This window comes from Schistocerca cancellata, chromosome 7 (assembly GCF_023864275.1).
Source record: "Schistocerca cancellata isolate TAMUIC-IGC-003103 chromosome 7, iqSchCanc2.1, whole genome shotgun sequence".
Lineage (NCBI taxonomy): Eukaryota > Metazoa > Arthropoda > Insecta > Orthoptera > Acrididae > Schistocerca > Schistocerca cancellata.
Window position 1 is genome coordinate 171575194 of NC_064632.1, and position 23055 is coordinate 171598248.

A 23055-nucleotide genomic window follows, 5' to 3' on the forward strand; every position below is an offset into this window, starting at 1 on the left:
TGTCTTCCTCCGCGGCTGGTTCGTCGGTACAGCCTGTGTAATGATAAAGCTGCCTGCCCTTTGTCAGAATGCCAGTGGGCTACTTAGCGTCCAGTCGAACAAGATCACAAATGGACGATTTAGCAGAACTTATTACAGAGGCAAGGAGGTGCGTTTAAAATGAAAGAGAGCAAATAGGATGCCGGTTGCATTAGCTTGTCTCGCTGTCGGTGGGACATTAAATGCTGGGCTCTGGATATCAGGGAGGCCATCAACTGGGGAGCAAAGGAGAACTAGACGCGGGACGGGCTGCTCCGATTCGGATAAACGATCGCAACACGGGAATTACGCGCGCTTCTTTTGAAGGGGAGGGCCGTTAATCTCTGCGGCGAGACGACAGCCTGCGTCGGACCCCGCGTCGCTAAGTGGCAGCTGGCGGAGGGAGGACGCGCCGGGTGACGGCGCCGGCGCGGCCTGAGTTATCGCGCGCCCGCCTTAATTAATATCGGCAGCGGCGGGGGCGGTGGGGGCGGCGGCGGCAGGCGCTGCTGTCGCGACGCGCTGTAATTAAGGCGAGCCGGCCGGCACAAAGCCGCCGCGCCGTGTCGCCGCGCGCTCGTAAACTGGCGCGCCCCGCCGCCGCTCCGCCATGTTCAGCTGTCGCCGCCGCGAGCTACGGCGCATGCGCCCCGAGCTCCCGCTGCCCATCGCCGCGACGGGGAGGTTTACGGCGAGGCAGCGCACGGCGCAAGCGCGACACCAGGGCTTTCGCTGGCCCCCCTGCGCAACCGCGGATCCAGGGCAGGGATGGACGACACACATCGAACCTAACCGATGTATTGTTCACGCTTCGGCATATTCGATGCATCGAGATTTTTCTGCACAACACATCACCTGGGCGAACCTACGAGGGACATTTCATAAATAAGGCCGGTATTACACTATCAAATTTCTTTGTCAAAGATTTGATCAGAGATGTGATCAAATATTCGTCAAAAATATTCGACAAAGATCTTTGATGTGGCGCTAAAAAGGGGTATTACACTGTTATCATATTTTTTCACGTAACGTTAGCGACAGCCCCGGACGGTGTCCAAGTCCCGCCTATTCAGCCCCCTCCACACCAATCCGTATCCTAAGCTCCGCCCATGGTCTGCCGCATTTTCCAACATCAAAGTTGTTCGTATCACAGATATGCCAGTCATAACAAGGGAGACAATCAGTAGTTAGTACGAAATACAGTTTTTCCGGTATCATTGTGAAAAGAATTAGAAATATGTACATTGAATATGCGAGTTGAAAAATCATCAAAAAGAAATAAAAATAAAAATAGTATCCACACTGTCTTTTTTATTTCATGAGCTTTCATCTGGAGTATATCAAAAAAATCTGATATTTGTTAACTGCAGTGAGCGCAAATTTCCGTCACCTCACGTAGTGTAAGAAATTATGTTGGGAAATATTAATTCGTAGTATCGCCAAGGATGCTGTCCATTATCCCGATTGTCTAAAGTCAATGTTGTGCATAAACAAGGCAAAGTTGATGTCTTGGTTTGTTTCTGCTTACCTCATAAAAGTTACAGAATATAAGAGTGAGATAAGGTAGAAATGCGTAATGCAAGCAGTCAGGTATTTATACATGTGACACTCTTCATTAATATTTGCCTGTGTATTGGGTGAATTTTTACTTGTGAACTCTTATGACTGCTTGCTTATAGCAGACACGAGATTACTTTGAGTTCTTCTTCAGTGTTTGAGAGCTTTAGAGCTGCCTACTGTTAAACATATGTACATAATTTCGTCAGTGTCATTCCAACACATCTTATCCATATGGCGACTACCAAAGATCATATTGATGCGCTCTTGGTTGGTGTGGCGAGGTGTAGGTGTGGAGGGGGTTAAATGGGCGGGGCTTGTGCAAATGTCCGGGGCTGTCGCTAACGTTTCCTTATTTTTTTGTCAAAGTTCAAGATGGCCGACAACAACAACTTGTTATTAACCGCAGCAGTTACATGTACCACAATTGCACTGTGTGCACATGCGGAAGATAAGCGGGGGAAAAAAAGGAAACATACCTGAGTCAAGCCGTGGGTTTTACGACGACACGATAAAAGCGTTCAACAAAACTTGTTACGTGAGCTTGTAGTGAAGGACGTCAAGTCGTGCATCAATTACTTAAGAATGGATGAGCATACATTTCTGTATGCGCTCAGTGAAGTGTATACTCATATAACAAAGCACAATACTCACTTAAGAACTGCTATATCTGCAGAAGACAAGCTCACTGTAACTCGCAGATTCCTTGCTACAGGAGAGAGTTAGGTTAGGTTAGGTTAGGTCTCCAGCCTTCTTAATCTATTTTTCTTTTCAGGGTACCTCACGTTGCAAAGCGCCTCATCAGCTTCATACATCTCTATTAATTTTGTAGTTGTCGGTACACACCAATTGTATTTACAGGCAATGTTTATGAAAACACTACAAATCACAGAACGCTGCAGAGGTGCTAGCGCTCCACGTGGTAACATGTCACATTGCAGTGAACAGAAGACAAGCGACTTCTTTGAACAAATCTACAGCGAGGCCCTAGGTTTGATCAAATATTTGACGACATTTGACAAAGTTCCCTATCACACCATCAAATTTCTTTGACAGAGAAATTGGACAAAGAAATTTGATAGTGTAATACCAGCCTAATGCACAGGTTGGTATTACTATGGATTGTCTGATAGAACAACTATGAAAATTACGTCAGATGTAGTTGGGAGCTTGAGCAAGAAGCAAGTGTTTTTTTTATGTGTACCCCAATATAAAATTGGTAAGAGATAGAAATGGTCCCTGCAGGCATTCGGGTGCTGTGACTATTGATGACCAGAGGTCGTACGTCAAGATGAAAAATTTATGCGACAAAAACTCGACAAAAATCCTCAGCCCGCTAAGTGAAGTTTGTGGTGAGTTTACAGTGGACCGAAGTACAGTTTCAGGTTAGACTAATTGTTTCTGTGATGGTCATATGAGCTTAGACAATAATCCGATACCCGGAAGGCCAAAAACGTAAACAGATGGACAAAGTTTGAAACTTGCGCCAGATGCTCTTGAAGAAGATCGAAATGCGACTAGTGAGGGACTCACTGAAGCCACGGGAATTCCTTCAACATCAGTATTTCGTATTCTGACAAATGATTTGAAGAAGGAAAACATTTCTGCGAGCTGCGTCCCCCCACTGTTCGTATGCTGAAGAGAAGCAGAAACATCTGAACATTGCAACCTTGGTCAAACGACTATTCGACCGTGAACGGTGCCGGCCATTGTGGACGAGCGATTCTAGGCGCTTCAGTGCGGAACCGCGCTGCTGCTGCTGTGGTCGCAGGTTCGAATCCTGCCTCGGGCATGGATGTGTGTGATGTCCTTAGGTTTACGTTTGAGTGGTTCTAAGTCTAGGGGACTGATGACCTCAGAAGTTAAGTCCCATAGTGCTTAGGGCCATTTTTGAACCGTGAACGTCAAGGATTTTTGTGTCGAATTGTCGCTGTTGATAAAACGTGGATTAGAGACATTGAAACGGAGTTGAATTCTCAGTCCATTGAGTGGAGAGCTTGAGATTTTCCACGATGAAAGAAACTTCGACGCTCTCAATCAAAGCTCAAGCAGATGATGATATTTCCTGATGATCACCAAGGAACCATTATAACAAAGCCCCATGTGGAGTAAGTGTCACAGCAGTGTATTTTCGTAACTTCGTGCAAAACCTGTGCAGAAAATTGTACAAAACCAGACTTTCTTTGGTCAAGGCTGAGTCACTAATTCTCCACGACAAAACTCGCCCGCATATCGGCAATGTTGTAACCCAAAAGCTGCGTGAATACGGATGGGAAGTGTTACCGCATCTTCCCTACAGCTCGGACATGAATACAGCAGACTTCGACTTGTTCCCGAAGTTGAAGAAAACTATGCGTGGGCGTCGTTACCTTTCCCTGGAAGAGCGTTCTACCACCGCTACCCCAGCCATTCGACAGATGAATCAAAGTGGTGTCCTGGATGGAATTATACAGCTTCCCAGACGTTGGGGTTCAGTCATAGAGAAGCAGGGAGACTATAGTGAAGGACTCTAAAAATATATTGAAACAATAAATAAATAAACGTGTAAGTAACAAAAATTAGTGTGTATTGATTATGAAAGATCCCTCGTATTCTCTTATTTGTCTATTATTTTTGTCATCTACGAGGACACGATACCCAGCGCACCTATATTCGTTCCTTTCGTGAATTCGAGCGTAATCAACCCATCAGTCGAAACGAAGTGCTTACCAATTCTACATATACACTGAAGCGCCAAAGAAACTGGTATAGGCATGCTTTCAAATACACAGATACGTAAACAGGGAGAATACGGCACTGCGGTCAGCAGCAATAAGACATAAGACAAGTGTCTGGCGGAGTTAGATCGGTTGCTGCTGCTACAATGGCAGGCTGTCAAGACTTAAGTGAGCTTGAACGTAGTGTTATAGTCGGCTCACGAGCAGTATCATACAGCATCTCGGAGATGGCGATGAAGAGGGAATATTCCCGAACGACCACTTCACGAGTGTACCGCCAATATCAGGAATCCGGTAAAGTCGCGTGGGGTAGCCTCGCGGTCTAAGACGCTTTCCGTGGTAGCGCGGCTTCCCCCGTAGGAAGTTCGAGTCTTCCCCCGGGCATGGGTGTGTGTGTGTGTGTGTGTGTGCTGTTTTTAGCGTAAGTTACACTGCTGGCCATTAAAACTGCTACACCACGAAGATGACGTGCTACAGACGCGAAATTTAACCGACAGGAAGAAGATGCTGTGATATGCAAATGATTAGCTTTTCAGAGCATTCACACAAGGTTGGCGCCGGTGGCGACACCTACAACGTGCTGACATGAGGAAAGTTTCCAACCGATTTCTCATGCACAAACAGCAATTGAATGGCGTTGCCTGGTGAAACGTTGATGTGATGCCTCGTGTAACGCGGAGAAATGTGTACCATCACGTTTCCAACCGCCTATCGCGATTGGGGTTTATCGTATCGCGACATTGCTGCTCGCGTTGGTCGAGATCCAATGACTGTTAGCAGAATATGGAATCGGTGGGTTCAGGAGGGTAATACGGAACGCCGTGCTGGATCCCGACGGCCTCGTATCTCTAGCAGTCGAGATGACAGGCGTCTTATCCGCATGGCTGTGACGGATCGCGCAGCCACGTCTCGATCCCTGAGCCAACAGACGGGGACGTTTGCAAGACAACAACCATCTGCTCGAACAGTTCTACGACATTTGCAGCAACATGGACTATCAGCTCGGAGACCATGGCTGCGGTTACTCTTGACGCTGCATCACAGACAGGAGCGCCTGCGATGGTGAACTCAACAACGAACCTGGGTGCACGAATGGCAAAACGTCATTTTTTTCGGATGAATCCAGGCTCTGTTTACAGCATCATGATGGTCGCATCCGTGTTTGGCGACATCGCGGTGAACGCACATTGGAAGAGTGTATTCATAATCGCCATACTGGTGTATCACCCGGAGTGATGGTATGGGGTGCCACTGGTTCCACGTCTCGGTCACCTCTTGTTCGCATTGACGGTACTTTGGACAGTGGACGTTACATTTCAGATGTGTTAAGACCCGTGGCTCTACCCTTCATTCAATCCCTACGAAACCCTACATTTCAGCAGGATAATGCACGACCGCATGCTGCAAGTCCTGTACGGGCCTTTCTGGATACAGAAAATGTTCGACTGCTGCCCTGGCCAGCACATTCTCCAGATCTCTCACCAATCGAAAACGTCTGGTCTATTGTGGCCAAGCAACTGGCTTTTCACAATACGCCAGTCACTACTCTTGATGAACTGTGGTGTCTTGTTGAAGCTGCGTGGGCAGCTGTACCTGTACACGCCATCCAAACTCTGTTTGACTCAATGCTCAGGCGTATCAAGGCCGTTATTACGGCGAGAGGTAGTTGTTCTGGGTACTGATTTCTCAGGATCTAGGCACCCAAATTGCGTGAAAATGTAATCACATGTCAGTTCTAGTATAATATATTTGTCCAATGAATACCCATTTATCATCTGCATTTCTTCTTGGTGTAACCATCTTAATGGCCAGTAGTGTAGTTTTAATTACATTAAGCAGTGTGTAAGCTCAGGGACCGACGACCTCAGCAGTTTTGTCCCATAGAAACTTACCACAAATTTCCAAAAAATTCGGTAAAACATCAAATCTCTGACATCGCTGAGGCCGAAAAGGATCCTGCAAGAGAGCGACCAACGGCGACTGAAGACAATCGTTCAACGTGGCACAAATGCAACCCTTCCACAAATTGCTGCAGATTTCAATGCTGGAGCATGAACAAGTGTGAACCATTCAACGAAATATCATCGATAGGGCTTTCGGAGCCGAAGGCCCACTCTTGTACCCTTGATGACTGCACAAAGAATGCTTCAAATGGCTCTAAGCACTATGGGACTTAACATCTGTGGTCGTCAGTCCCCTCGACTTAGAACTACTTAAGCCTAACTAACCTATGGATATCACCCACATCCATGCCCGAGGCAGGATTAGAACCTGCGACCGCAGCAGCAGCGCGGTTGTGCACTGAAGTGCCTAGAACCGCTCGACCACAGCGGCCGGCGATGTCTGCACAACACAAAGCTTTATCCCTCCCTTGTGTCCGTCAACACCGACATTGGTTTGTTGCTGACTGGAAACATGTTGCCTGATCAGTCGAGTCTCGTTTCAGAGTACATCGAGCGGATGGATGTGAACGGGTGTGGAGACAATCTCATGAATCCATGGACCCTGCATGCCAGCAGGGGACTGTGCAACCTGATGTAAGCTCTGTAAGGGTGTGGGGTGTGTGCAGTTTGAGCGATATGGGACCCGTGATAGGTCTAGACACGACTCTTACAGGTGACATGTACATAAGCATCCTGTCTGATCGCCTGCATCCATTCATGTCCATAGTGCATTCCGACCGACTTGAGCAATTCTAGTAGGAAAATGCGACACCCCACACATCCAGAATTGCTACAGATTGGTTTCAGAAACACTCTTCTCAGACATGAACGTTATTGAGCATATCCGGGATGTCTTGTAACGCGCTGTTTTCCACCGCTACGTATTCTTACGGATTTATGGACAGCCCTGCAGGATTCATGGTGTCAGTTCCCTCCACTACTACTTCAAACATTAATCGAGTGTATGCCACGTCGTGTTGAGGCACTTCTGAGTGCTCGCGGAGGCCCTACACGATATTAGGCAGGTGTACCAGTTTTTTGACTCTTCAGTGTATATTCCATAAACCACCACGTGGTGCATGGAGGAGGATACCTTGTACCACTACTAGTCACTTTCTTTCCTGTTCCACTAGCAAACAGAGCGAGGTAAAAGCTACTCTCTATATGGCTCCGTACGAGGCCTAACTTCTGTTATCTTTGTAACCCTTACGGGAAATGTACGATGGCAGCAGGACAATCATTCTGCAGTCAGCCGGAAATGTCGATTCTGTAAATTTTCTCAGCGGTGTTTCCGCGAAAAGCATGTCTTCTTCTCTCCTGGGAGTGCAATTTTAGTACACGAGGGAACTCCGTAATGCTCGCGCACTGATTGAACTTGAGACTACAAAATCTAGTGGCTCGCCCCTGAATTGGTTCGATGTCTTCCTTTAACCCGACCTGGTGGGGATCCCAGATACTCGAGCGGCACTCAGTAACGGGTCCTACAAGTTTCTATTCGGCCTCTCCGTTATACGTGAGCTCCACTTCCCTAAAATTCTCCTAGTAAACCGAAGTCGACCATTCACCTTACCCACGTGCTCGTTGCATTTCGTATCGCTCTGAAACGTTATGCCTGGATATTTAATCGACGTGACCGTCAAGTAGCACACCACTGGTAATGTCTTGGAGCATTACGGCATCGACTTTCCTACTCAGCCGCACTAACTTACGTTTTTCTGAACGTAGAGAAAGCTGACGTTCATCACACTCCTTAGAAATTCTGTCTTAGTCATCATCTATCATCCCACATACACTCCTGGTAATGGAAAAAAGAACACATTGACACCGGTGTGTCAGACCCACCATACTTGCTCCGGACACTGCGAGAGGGCTGTACAAGCAATGATCACACGCACGGCACAGCGGACACACCAGGAACCGCGGTGTTGGCCGTCGAATGGCGCTAGCTGCGCAGCATTTGTGCACCGCCGCCGTCAGTGTCAGCCAGTTTGCCGTGGCATACGGAGCTCCATCGCAGTCTTTAACACTGGTAGCATGCCGCGACAGCGTGGACGTGAACCGTATGTGCAGTTGACGGACTTTGAGCGAGGGCGTATAGTGGGCATGTGGGAGGCCGGGTGGACGTACCGCCGAATTGCTCAACACGTGGGGCGTGAGGTCTCCACAGTACATCGATGTTGTCGCCAGTGGTCGGCGGAAGGTGCACGTGCCCGTCGACCTGGGACCGGACCGCAGTGACGCACGGATGCACGCCAAGACCGTAGGATCCTACGCAGTGCCGTAGGGGACCGCACCGCCACTTCCCAGCAAATTAGGGACACTGTTGCTCCTGGGGTATCGGCGAGGACCATTCGCAACCGTCTCCATGAAGCTGGGCTACGGTCCCGCACACCGTTAGGCCGTCTTTCGCTCACGCCCCAACATCGTGCAGCCCGCCTCCAGTGGTGTCGCGACAGGCGTGAATGGAGGGACGAATGGAGACGTGTCGTCTTCAGCGATGAGAGTCGCTTCTGCCTTGGTGCCAATGATGGTCGTATGCGTCTTTGGCGCCGTGCAGGTGAGCGCCACAATCAGGACTGCATACGACCGAGGCACACAGGGCCAACACCCGGCATCATGGTGTGGGGAGCGATCTCCTACACTGGCCGTACACCACTGGTGATCGTCGAGGGGACACTGAATAGTGCACGGTACATCCAAACCGTCATCGAACCCATCGTTCTATCATTCCTAGACCGGCAAGGGAACTTGCTGTTCCAACAGGACAATGCACGTCCGCATGTATCCCGTGCCACCCAACGTGCTCTAGAAGGTGTAAGTCAACTACCCTGGCCAGGAAGATATCCGGATCTGTCCCCCATTGAGCATGTTTGGGACTGGATGAAGCGTCTTCTCACGCTGTCTGCACGTCCAGCACGAACGCTGGTCCAACTGAGGCGCCAGGTGGAAATGGCATGGCAGGCCGTTCCACAGGACTACATCCAGCATCTCTACGATCGTCTCCATGGGAGAATAGCAGCCTGCATTGCTGCGAAAGGTGGATATACACTGTACTAGTGCCGACATTGTGCATGCTCTGTTGCCTGTGTCTATGTGCCAGTGGTTCTGTCAGTGTGATCATGTGATGTATCTGACCCCAGGAATGTGTCAATAAAGTTTCCCCTTCCTGGGACAATGAATTCACGGTGTTCTTATTTCAATTTCCAGGAGTGTACTTCAAACATTAATCGAGTGTATGCCACGTCGTGTTGTGGCACTTCTGAGTGCTTGCGGTTGCCCTACACGATATTAGGCAGGTGTACCAGTTTCTTTGGTTCTTCAGTGTATATTCCATAAACTACCACGTGGTGCATGGAGGAGGATACCTTGTACCACTACTAGTCACTTTCTTTCCTGTTCCACTAGCAAACAGAGCGAGGTAAAAGCTACTCTCTATATGGCTCCGTACGAGGCCTAACTTCTGTTATCTTTGTAACCCTTACGGGAAATGTACGATGGCAGCAGGACAATCATTCTGCAGTCAGCCGGAAATGTCGATTCTGTAAATTTTCTCAGCGGTGTTTCCGCAAAAAGCATGTCTTCTTCTCTCCTGGGAATGCAATTTTAGTACACGAGGGAACTCCGTAATACTCGCACACTGATTGAACCTGAGACTACAAAATCTAGTGGTTCGCCCCTGAATTGGTTCGATGTCTTCCTTTAACCCGACCTGGTGAGGATCCCAGATACTCGAGCGGCACTCAGTAACGGGTCCTACAAGTTTCTATTCGGTCTCGCCATTATACGTGACCTCCACTTCCCTAAAATCCTCCCAGTAAACCGAAGTCGACCATTGACCTTACCCACGTGCTCGTTGCATTTCGTATCGCTCTGAAACGTTATGCCTGGATATTTAATCGACGTGACCGTCAAGTAGCACACCTCTGATAGTGTCTTGGAGCATTACGGCATCGACTTTCCTACTCAGCCGCACTAACTTACGTTTTTGTGAACGTAGAGAAAGCTGGTTTTCATCACACTCCTTAGAAATTCTGTCTTAGTCATTATCTATCATCCCACATATGTCCGCCCCCGGTAGCTGAATGGTCAGCGTGAGGGATTGTCAATCCTCTGGGCCACGTTTCGATTCCCGGCTGGGTCGGGGAATTTTCTCCGCTCAGGGACTGGGTGTTGTGCTGTCATCATCATTCTATCATCCTCATCGAGTGCAGGTCGCCAAAGTGGTGTCAAATTGAAAGACGGCATCCAGCGAACGGTCTGCCCGAGGGGGGCCTTAGCCTCACGATTAAATAAATCCCACAAATTCTGTGTAAGTCATATTTCAAGTCACTCAACGTCAACGCTTTCCCGCACATTACATCTTTATCAGCGAGGAACCCCCTTGTCTCTGATGAACACTAGCCGCCAGGACAACGAACTACCTTTTATTACTTAAGAAGTCTTCGAGCCTCTCACATATCTGATAACCCAATTCGTATGCTCGGACCTTCCTTAACAATCTTTAGTGCGGCAATGCACCGAATGCATTCTGGAAATCTAGGAATATGGAATCTATCTGTAGTCTTTCACCCATGATTTCCAGGGTGTCGTGCAAAAAAGGGGCAAATCCCCATGCGTCAAGGTGAAGAAAAGCAAGACACAAACCTGAGGAAGATAAATTTCTCTAACCTACTTCATACTGCGTTATCTTTGCTCACAAACACAAACTGTGCTGAAACGCTAGAGTGAGCACTTACTTTATTGTTTAGTTCTAAGTAAATCTACTTCAAAATTTAATATAAATTTCGTTCACTGCAAGCTTAATACGAATGTAAACGTTACACTATGTATGCTTCAACGTTGTTATCTCTTGCAGTTTTGGGTCCAACTTTTAGCGCAACTCCGAGGTTTAAATAATCACGCCGCATCGTGTACGGTCACGATCAATTATAACAGCATTACGCCAAATGGAACTTAAGCGCATTTCGTAAAAATGCTGAACGACATACAAACAATAATACTGAAAATTTCCTTCAGTGTAATCTGTAAAACGGAAGTAATGAATGGTAAGATTCCTTCAATACAGTTCCTATGCACCCAGACGAAGAATGCAGAACAAAATGCCTGTTATAAACAGTATGATTCCCAAGCGTGAACTAAGTGTGTGGGAAGAAGTGTATTGACATTATACCAAGGTGTTGGTGTTTTGGTCTTCTGCTCGAAGACTGGTTTGATGCACATCTACATGCTACTGTATTCCGTTCAAGCCTCTTCATCTCTGAGTAACTACTGCAATTTTAGTGAAGTTGTGCCACAAATTTCTTTTCTCTGCAATTCTTCAGTCCTCCAATTTTGTAACATGATTTACCTATCTAATCTTCAGCATTCTTTTATTGCAGCACATTTCAAAAGCTTCTGTTCTCTTCTTGTACAAACTGTTTATCGTCCACTTTTCACTTTTCTTTAGAAGAGACTTTCTAACACTTAAAGTTGTATTGACGTCAACGAATTAGTCTTTTTCAGATATATTTTTCTTGTAATCGCCAATCTGCATTTTATATTTCTCCTATGTCATCCATCATCAGTTATTTTGGTGCCCAAATACACTCCTGGAAATGGAAAAAAGAACACATTGACACCGGTGTGTCAGACCCACCATACTTGCTCCGGACACTGCGAGAGGGCTGTACAAGCAATGATCACACGCACGGCACAGCGGACACACCAGGAACCGCGGTGTTGGCCGTCGAATGGCACTAGCTGCGCAGCATTTGTGTACCGCCGCCGTCAGTGTCAGCCAGTTTGCCGTGGCATACGGAGCTCCATCGCAGTCTTTAACACTGGTAGCATGCCGCGACAGCGTGGACGTGAACCGTATGTGCAGTTGACGGACTTTGAGCGAGGGCGTATAGTGGGCATGCGGGAGGCCGGGTGGACGTACCGCCGAATTGCTCAACACGTGGGGCGTGAGGTCTCCACAGTACATCGATGTTGTCGCCAGTGGTCGGCGGAAGGTGCACGTGCCCGTCGACCTGGGACCGGACCGCAGCGACGCACGGATGCACGCCAAGACCGTAGGATCCTACGCAGTGCCGTAGGGGACCGCACCGCCACTTCCCAGCAAATTAGGGACACTGTTGCTCCTGGGGTATCGGCGAGGACCATTCGCAACCGTCTCCATGAAGCTGGGCTACGGTCCCGCACACCGTTAGGCCGTCTTCCGCTCACGCCCCAACATCGTGCAGCCCGCCTCCAGTGGTGTCGCGACAGGCGTGAATGGAGGGACGAATGGAGACGTGTCGTCTTCACCGATGAGAGTCGCTTCTGCCTTGGTGCCAATGATGGTCGTATGCGTGTTTGGCGCCGTGCAGGTGAGCGCCACAATCAGGACTGCATGCGACCGAGGCACACAGGGCCAACACCCGGCATCATGGTGTGGGGAGCGATCTCCTACACTGGCCGTACACCACTGGTGATCGTCGAGGGGACACTGAATAGTGCACGGTACATCCAAACCGTCATCGAACCCATCGTTCTACCATTCCTAGACCGACAAGGGAACTTGCTGTTCCAACAGGACAATGCACGTCCGCATGTATCCCGTGCCACCCAACGTGCTCTAGTAGGTGTAAGGCAACTACCCTGGCCAGCAAGATCTCCGGATCTGTCCCCCATTTAGCATGTTTGGGACTGGATGAAGCGTCGTCTCATGCGGTCTGCACGTCCAGCACGAACGCTGGTCCAACTGAGGCGCCAGGTGGAAATAGCATGGCAAGCCGTTCCACAGAACTACATCCAGCATCTCTACGATCGTCTCCATGGGAGAATAGCAGCCTGCATTGCTGCGAAAGGTGGATATACACTGTACTAGTGCCGACATTGTGCATGCTCTGTTGCCTGTGTCTATGTGCCTGTGGTTCTGTCAGTGTGATCATGTGATGTATCTGACCCCAGGAATGTGTCAATAAAGTTTCCCCTTCCTGGGACAATGAATTCACGGTGTTCTTATTTCAATTTCCAGGAGTGTATAAAATTCATCACTGCTTTTACTGTCTCATTTCCTAATCTAATTCCCTCAACATGGTCTGACTTAATTCGGCTAAATTTGGTTTGCTTTTGTTAATGTTCATCTTATATCCTACTTTCAGAATTCTCGATTGCATTATCAATTGCTCTTGCAAGGCCTTTGCTCTCTCTAATACTGACAATGTCATCGAGAAAATTCAAAGTTTTTATTCTTATCCTCCTTGGCCTTTATTGCCCTTCCAAAATTTCTCTTTGGTTTCCTTCGCAGTTTTCTCAATGTATATACTGTATAAGATCGAAGGTAGGCAACAGCCCTGTCTCAGTGCTTGCTTAACCCCTGTTTCCTTTTCATGCCCTTGACTCTTATACGGCCGTCTGGTTTTGGTACAAGTTTAAATAACCTTCCGCTCCATGTATTTTAGCCCTGCTGCTTTCAGAATTTCAAAGAGTGGTGACCAGTCAACATTGTCAAATACTTTCTGTAACTCTACACATGGTATAAATGTAGGTTTTCCTTTCTTCAAGGTATGTTCCAGGAAAGGTTGTAGTTTCAGTATTGCCTCCCGGTTTCCTAAATTTCTGAGGAACCCAAATATACCTTCTCTGAGGTTGGTTTCGACCAGTTTACGCGGATCTATAAATAATTCGTGTCAGTATTTAAAACTATGATTCATTAAACAGATAGGTCGGTAATATTCAGATCTGTCGGCACCTACCTTGTCTGGTGTTGCAGTTATTACATTCTTGCTCTAGCCTGGGGAAATTTCCACCTGTTTCATGTATCTTGCATACGAGGTGGAATTAATTTGTAATGGCTGCCCCTGCCAACAATCCCAGTAATTACAGGGGCCTTGTTTCCACTTAGTTCTTTCAGTTTTCTTCACGGAGTATCATACCTCTTATCTCATCTTCGCCTACTGAAAGCGCAGCTCGTATTTTATCGGTATACGAGGGCAGTTCAATAAGTAATGCAACACATTTTTTTTCTCGGCCAATTTTGGTTGATAAAACCGGAAATTTCTTGTGAAGTATTTTCAAACATTCCCGCTTCGTCTCGTATAGTTTCATTGACTTCCGACAGGTGGCAGCGCTGTACGGAGCTGTTAAAATGGCGTCTGTAACGGATGTGCGTTGCAAACAACGGGCAGTGATCGAGTTTCCTTTGGCGGAAAACCAGGGCATCTCATATATTCATAGGCGCTTGCAGAATGTCTACGGTGATCTGGCAGTGGACAAAAGCACGGTGAGTCGTTGGGCAAAGCGTGTGTCATCATCGCCGCAAGGTCAAGCAAGACTGTCTGATCTCCCGCGTGCGGGCCGGCCGTGCACAGCTGTGACTCCTGCAATGGCGGAGCGTGCGAACACACTCGTTCGAGATGACCGACGGATCACCATCAAACAACTCAGTGCTCAACTTGACATCTCTGTTGGTAGTGCTGTCACAATTGTTCACCAGTTGGGATATTCAAAGGTTTGTTCCCGCTGGGTCCCTCGTTGTCTAACCGAACACCATAAAGAGCAAAGGAGAACCATCTGTGCGGAATTGCTTGCTCGTCATGTGGCTGAGGGTGACAATTTCTTGTCAAAGATTGTTACAGGCGATGAAACATGGGTTCATCACTTCGAACCTGAAACAAAACGGCAATCAATGGAGTGGCGCCACACCCAATCTCCTACCAAAAAAAAGTTTAAAGCCATACCCTCAGCCGGTAAAGTCATGGTTACAGTCTTCTGGGACGCTGAAGGGGTTATTCTGTTCGATGTCCTTCCCCATGGTCAAACGATCAACTCTGAAGTGTATTGTGCTACTCTTCAGAAATTGAAGAAACGACTTCAGCGTGTTCGTAGGCACAAAAATCTGAACGAACTTCTCCTTCTTCGTGACAACGCAAGACCTCACACAAGTCTTCGCACCCGAGAGGAGCTCACAAAACTTCAGTGGACTGTTCTTCCTCATGCACCCTACAGCCCCGATCTCGCACCGTCGGATTTCCATATATTTGGCCCAATGAAGGACGCAATCCGTGAAAGGCACTAAGCGGATGATGAAGAAGTTATTGATGCAGTACGACGTTGGCTCCGACATCGACCAGTGGAATGGTACCGTGCAGGAATACAGGCCCTCATTTCAAGGTGGCATAAGGCCGTAGCATTGAATGGAGATTACGTTGAAAAATAGTGTTGTGTAGCTAAAAGATTGGGGAATAACCTGGTGTATTTCAAGGCTGAATAAAACAACCCCTGTTTCAGAAAAAAATGTGTTGCATTACTTATTGAACTGCCCTCGTATTTGTACTGTTCTTATTGTGACGCAACGTTTATTGTGACTATAACGGCAACGAGACCATTAGTGACAGAGCAGAAGGTCGGATTGGGAAAGGGTGAAAAAGGAAATCGGAAGTGTCCCTTTCAAATGAACCGTTTCGAAATTTGACTCGAGCGTTTTAGGGGAGACACGGAAAACATGTATGCGGACGGACGGGGTTCTGAACCGCCCTTCCCTGACTGGAATTCCAGAGTCTGCCTAAGCACCGCACCACGTCGCCTCGCTCGGTATGTTTCCATTGTTGGAGCTGTTTGCAGGAAACCTGCAAAGACAGTTGTATGTGCCGTTCAGACGAAATGGCGTTACAAAAGAATTGTTACGAAAATTGAAGTTCAAAATTATTTTGCTATCAATAAAGGGGTGATAAAATTAAGAAATAAATTCTTACTTCATTCTCATGGCATTTCGTCATGAAACCGTCACCTCCGCTTCTTTGTACCTCTGCCTTCGCACGTAGATGTGATACTGTGGTTCACTGATTCATTCCGTAAAGACAAGTGACAGTTTTCATCTCACAACGCCTCTGCTTAGTGCCAAAAGACGTTCGATTCTCTGTTGTACCAGTAAATTAATACACCAACAACCTATTGATACTACGAAGCTACGTAATGATAAATGATGTACTTTTGCAGAGATTGTTGAAAACGATTACGTAAAATAAGCAACCAATTAGATGGGTGGACAGAGCATACTGTGGAACTATACCTCTTAGAGAACACGTTTTTGTGCTGGACATAACTGCTTTCGTTGCTCATTTTTTTGGTATCTAACCACTCCAATAATAATAATAAAACTTTGTACAGGACTTAGTAGCTCTTATGCAGTTATTGCTGTGTAGTGCTGTCAATTAATTCATTTATGTGTTTCGAAGCGAGTAATGAAGCAATTTCTGAACTGCTGCACATACTATCTACAATTTGAAAAAGACATTTCCTTGAGGTTTTTGTGACGCGTATATCTTATTTTTGTCATCAGCGATGTATGGTAGTGTGTGGATGGTCCCGGCCGAGGTTTCGAGTCCTCCCTCGGGCATGGGTGTGTGTGTTTGTACTGACGGAAGCAGTTTATGTTCTTTTTATTGTTACACCAGCATGTAAAAAAAGTCCACTTATTTACGTTCTCCAAAAAAAAAAGCGGTAAGAGATCTGATTCGCACTGAAAGGGTCGCAGGTTCGATTCCTCCCTTTTGAAATGGCTCTACATCAGTGGTTCCCAGCCAGGTTACGTAAAGTGTAAGCTTAGGGACTGATGGCCTTAGCAGTTAAGTCCCATAAGATTTCACACACATTGTTTGATGTACGGTACAAAGCACATATGTGTTTAGTAGGGGGACTGTGTGAGGAACCTGTAACCTCCACTGCATTAATGCTACCAACTGAGAAAAAGTAATTGTTGATATCTTACATAATCAGTATTAGAGCCTTTAAAATTGTAATAATAGTAATGATCTTTTGAAAATAATTTAGTTTCGTGACTAAAACAGAATCGAATTTCCTTTTACCCCTCAGGAGGTAAGTATCGCCTGGCTGGGAACCACTGATGTAGAGCCATTTCAAAAGGGAGCAGTCGAACCTGCGACCCTTTCAGTGCGAATCAGATCTCTTACCGCTTTTTTTTTTTTTTTTTGGAGAACGTAAATAAGTGGACTTTTTTTACATGCTGGTGTAACAATAAAAAGAACATAAACTGCTTCCGTCAGTACAAAACAATAACGGACCACGTCCCTCTTTCCTTGGGCGCGTTCCTAGGTAATCCCGTTGTACCTCGCGTTGGTGCCGGGTACGTCTTCACGTGTGTTGGTGGATCCTCTCCACTGTCCTGGTCCTTTGTTGTTCTGAATACTTATAGGCAATAATTACGTTCTCCTATCCGGGACACCCCAACTGGAAGGGGGATCAAGCAAGGCATTCCCTAAAAAATTAGTCTAATATGTTCAATATCTAGGATGTCTCATAAGCTGTAGTGATGTTCTTGTAGTATGGCCCAAAACTCCACTACATTCTTACTGCTGTCTCGAAAAAGTTAAAGTACAGGCAAACCCCGAATGCATGTCACTGCCTTTGTCTTCGTTCGGGGATAATCGGCCATATCTGGGAGAAGAAGTATCCGTGGTTCTATTGCTTGCGGCACCACCCGAAGGAGGAAGGCGATCCTTTTTTGGGCCAAACAACACAAGTCCGCCGAAAGGGAAATTCGAAAATACGTATGCTTCGTAAGCCCAGTCCTGCGTGATCAATAGTTACTTCTCCAACATGTCCATCAGAGTGTCGAAATTTAAGTCCATATTTATTTAGTATCTCCAATGATTCTGTCACACACTGCATCGTTAACCAGTTTGACTGCTCTCTGTAGAGAGGTGTATTCCAAGTTCGTTGTAGTCAAGTTTAACTTCGTCTCGTAGGAACCTTTCAATTTCATAGGCTTTCGGTCTAGCATATTAATTCGAAAAACTAATCTTGAGAGTCGATTTTCGGTATTCATGTGCCATTCTATATCGCGTCGTCGAAACGTGCGAGTACTCCGAGTAGGTAAACAACTGCGCGCGCCCAAACTTCCACGGCATGGACGTAAACAGACGTCCGTGCCGCAGCACCGCCGAAGGCAGATCACCTCTGAGCCAAACACCACTTCCTAAACACAGTGTTACAGGGGCAATTGATAAAGTGCACGTGGTGACAGATCCGTATCAAAATTCCTTTTATTTTCTAAACGCTTGGCCATCTGGAGTTTGCACTTGGGGCACTTTCTCGTCTCACCATGCCATACATGTACGGTAAATTTGGACGAATTCGGCGATGACGAGTAGCTGTCCCTTCCTTGTCAGCCAAGCAAGGAGGAGCAACACATAGTGTGGCTTCCGGTCTGTGGTGTAACAAGTTCTAAGATAGGACCAGTCGTAAACAGGCGGGGGATCAGACCAGTCTTCCTGTCACCTCGGAAAATATATTTCGACCTGTTAGGGGCAATCTGGGCACCTGGTACCAGGGACTGATAATACTTCTTGCGAGCGTCGCAGCTGTAGCGTGCGTGGGGCACAGTGTATAGACTGTTGTCAGTTGCTGTGTTGAGTATCAGGTCTCTTTAAATATAGAAGTTTCGAAAAATCAGCTGTTGCCGAGCACAGCACATTAAATGAACACGCGTTTATGTCTGATACCCAGGAATCAAAATATGAGACTCTGTGTTCAGGGAAACAGCTGAAATTGGACTGTGTAATAACAACTATAATGGAGACACCGGCTATGCGCTTAGAAATGCGTGGAAGGGTTCACTTGATAAAGAAAGAGCATAGAGGAAGGCTTCTGATAATCAACCACCTGATGTAAGTGACGGCGCTGTAGCGACACTGGACAGGAAGCGCAATGACAGCAGATCTATGGAAACAGAGGGCGCCAGCTTAGCATGCGCCATCACTTCGACGTAAGCCAGGTAATCAGATGCCATCCTCTGGGCATAAAATTGGGATCCTCGTCAGTATTACGACATTTAGTCTCAATCCCTGACCACGAAGATGAACACAGTCATCAAAAGCTTGGAATTTTATTGGACTGTGATACGTTAAGTGAGCCTAGAACTTTTTAGCAATTCACAAAAATTGTCGATAAGATCATCGACTGATGTTAAGCACGAAATTTTTCCGACTTCTTCATTACAGTCGCCGATAGCTGGGCGTAAAATAAGTCCCTCCACATCCTCGAGCGCCATGCACTCCGCCTCGCCTTCCGTATACGCCTCCTGTCCCCCATGTGGATCCTCTACGACCTGATTCCTTTCCTCCATCTGCTTCTTTTCCTACAACATATCCGCGTCCTCTACACCTCCCACCGCCTTGATCCCCCTCATCCCCCAGTTGCTCCTCTCCTCTCCAACCCCTGCCTGCTGCCGTGTCATCACAGTTGTGTCCCCCTTACCCTCATACCTTTACACTCTCCATCTCCTTTCCCCAGGTGGCTTCCACCACTTCCCCCTCCCAGATGATGCCCTCTCTCCCCCCATTTATCCCTCCTATCAACTCGTATCCTCCCCTCCCCCTCCCTCCCTCTGTCCTTTTCCTGGGCGCCCTCTCCCTCTCCCTACCTATCCTCTCTTTGACTCCCTTCTCTCCCTTGAGTCCTTTTGCTTTCCCCTCCTCTGCCTTCCCCACTCCTTCTCGCGTCCGCTCTGCCCCCCCCCCCCGTTTTTCACTGTCCTCTTCCTCAATCGGCTCCCATTTTTTTCTTTTCCACTCCTCCCCCCTTTTCCCCCCTCATCGTTCAGGGTCCTCCCCCCACCCCCATCTGCCGCCGTGTCACCTATAATGCCGTTTTCAGTGAATATTCAGTGTTGTGCGTACCCTGTCAGTGTTGCGGAACAGCCACCATACTGTCACTAGTTGTGTTTTTTATCTCATACGAACAGACACCAGACTGTTGCAGTGTTTTTTTTTTTAATTTTGCCTGTCTACTTTCTGTGTGTCTTCATCCGCATCGTCGACGCCGTGTTTTTATATTTTAAATTCCGCACCTTTCCGCCATTTTACTGTTACTAACAAAGTCACAATTTTTATCGCCTTTTTCACATGTTGTTTGTTATCTTACCATTGTTTGTTTAACTCTTCTCTCGGCTGAAGAGCAGTGTATTAAGCAGCTGTCAGCCTGCTCCCCTCCCCTCTTGGGGGAATCGAAAATCAATAAAGAAAAAGAAACTGGATGTAGAAGTCTAACAGTTGTAAATTTGCTGGTTCAGATCCCAGTGGGAGCAAATTTATTTAAACTTTCATTTGAATTCCATGTTTATTAACAAATATAAATGTTAATTAACAAATTGTAATTTATGATTAAAAATGTCAAATTTAATTTTTAATTACCGATCACATGAATTAAAAACAAAATTTCTGGTCACCTACGAACATTAAAAGAGGGGAGTTTAACTGTGGTGAGGCCAGATTATATAGTTTACTGAAGAGAGGTAATAGTCTTTTCAGTAGCAGCAGGGCAATAGTCTGGATGACTGGCTGATCTGGTCTTGTAACATTATCCAGCATGATCTTGCTGTGCTGGTAATGAGAACTGCTGAAAGCCAGGGGATACTACAGCCGTTCTTTTTCCCCGAGGACATAAAGCTCTACTGTATGGCTTAATGGTGAAGGTATCCTCTTGGGTAAAATATTCTGGAGATACAATGTCCCCCATTCGGATCTCTGGCCAGAGACCACTCAGCAGGAATTTGTCAACAGGAGAATGAAAACTAGCGTTCTATAGGCCAAACTGTGGAATGTTAAATCACTCAGTCAGGTAGGTATGTTGTTGTAATTGTTGTTGGGTTATCGATCCGAAGACACATTTCATGCAGATTTCCACCTGTTCTATCCTGTGCGTGCCTCTTCCTCTCCAAATATTTGGTTCAAATGGCTCTGAGCACTATGGGACTTAATTGCTGAGGTCATCAGTCCCCCAGAACTTAGAACTACTTAAACCTAACTAACCTAAGGACATCACACACATTCATGCCCGAGACAGAATTCGAACCTGCGACCGTAGCGGTCGCGCGGTTCCAGACTGTAGCGCTTAGAACAGCTCGGCCACCCTGGGCGGCTCCAGATAAATACCGCAAACTATATAAAGTACAACCTGCTTGCTTTATTTATCTCTCGGTCTCCTTCTACAGTCCCCTCCCCCTCACCCCCTTCTCCCTCTTCCCCATGCCCTCCAACACCAAACTGATAATTTCTTGATGCCTCAGAATCCATCCTCTCAAGCTTCTTTTAATAAAGTTTGTGCCACAAATTTCTTTGTTTCGCAGTTCGACTCAGCACATCTTTATTAGCTTCCTGTCTACCTGTGTAAGCTTCAGGATTTTTCTGCAGCAGCACATTTCAGAAGCTTATGTTCTCTTCTTGTCTAAACTGCTTATCATCCATGTTTCCCTTCCATACAAACACCTTAATAAAGACTTCCTAACACTTACATTGATATCAAATGTTATCAAAAATTCAGCTTTTCCAGAAATGCTCTTTTTTCTATAGTTAGTCTGCATTTTAAATCCTCTCTACATCGTCCATGATCACTTATTTTGCTATCCAAATAGCTAAACTCATCTGCTCTTTTGGTGTCTCATTTCCTAATCTAATTCATTCACCTACATTCTATTATCATTGTTTTAATTTATAAACTATTTTCAAGACATTATCCATTCCGTTCAACTCATCTTCCATGTCTTTTGCTGTCCCTCAGACAATTACAGTATCACTGGCAAACCTCAGAGTTTTTATTTCTTCTCCCTACACTTTAATTGCTTCTCCAAATGTTTCTTTGGTTTTCTTTATTGCTTGGTCAATGTACAGATCGAATAACGTCGAGGATAGGCTACAACACTGACTCGCTCCCTTCTCAACTAGAGCTTTGCTTTCATGTCCTTCTTCTCTTATAACTGCAGTCTGGTTTCTGTACAAGTTATAAATGACCTATCGCTCCCTGCATTTTATCACTCCTATCTTCAAAAGGGTGTAGCCCAGTCAACATTATCAGCATCTGTACCTAAATCTACAAATGCTATAAATGTAGGTTTTCCTTTCTTCAACCTGTCTTCTGAGACAAGATGTAGAGTCAATACTGCTCACGTGTCTTACATTTCTTCGGAACCCAATGTTATCTTCCCCCAAAGTTGGCTTCTACTAGTTTTTCCATTCTTCTGTAAATAATTCATGTCAGTATTTTGCAACCATGACTTAATCAAACTCGTAGCTCGGTAATATTAACACCTGTCGGCGCTTCTCTTTCTTTGCTACTAGAATTACTACATTCTTATTGGAGTTTGCGGGTATTTCGCCAGTCTCACACATCTTAAATACCTCGTGGAATAGTTTTGTCGTGGAGCTCCCAAGGATCCCAGTAATTCTGAGGGAATGTCGTGTACTCCAGCGCCCTTGTGTCAGCCCAGGTCTTTCAGTGCTCTGCAAAGTCTTCCGCAATGTTATACCTCCTATCTCGTCTTCATCTTCTCCTTCCCTTTCAGTAATATTGTCTTCAAGTTCATTACCATTGTAGAGTCCCTCTCTACATTCCTTCTAGTTTCTGCTTTCCGTCCTTTACAAGGTACTGCCTTGCTATCTGACCTCTTGATATTCTTTCCTTCAAAAGTCTCTCATTATTCCTGTAAGCTGTATTTCTTTTTTACGATAGTAACCCATGTTTCTATAGCATTGCATTTGTCATCTAGCCAATCTTGCTTAACCATTTTGAACTTTCCGCACCTTTTACATGCTTGCATTCTCTGTCGCCTGCTTCATTTCTTACATTTTTTTTTCTGCCTTCATCAGTTGAATTCAATATTTGCTGTGTTATCCAAAGATTTCTACAATGCCTCGTCGTTTTAGCTATCTGATCACTTATTGTCTTCACTCTTTCGTCTCTCAAAGCTATCCATTTATCTTTTGCTTGATTCCCTTCCCTTGTTTTACTCAAATGGTGCCTGATGTTCTCTCTGAAACTCTAAATAATCTCTGGTTATT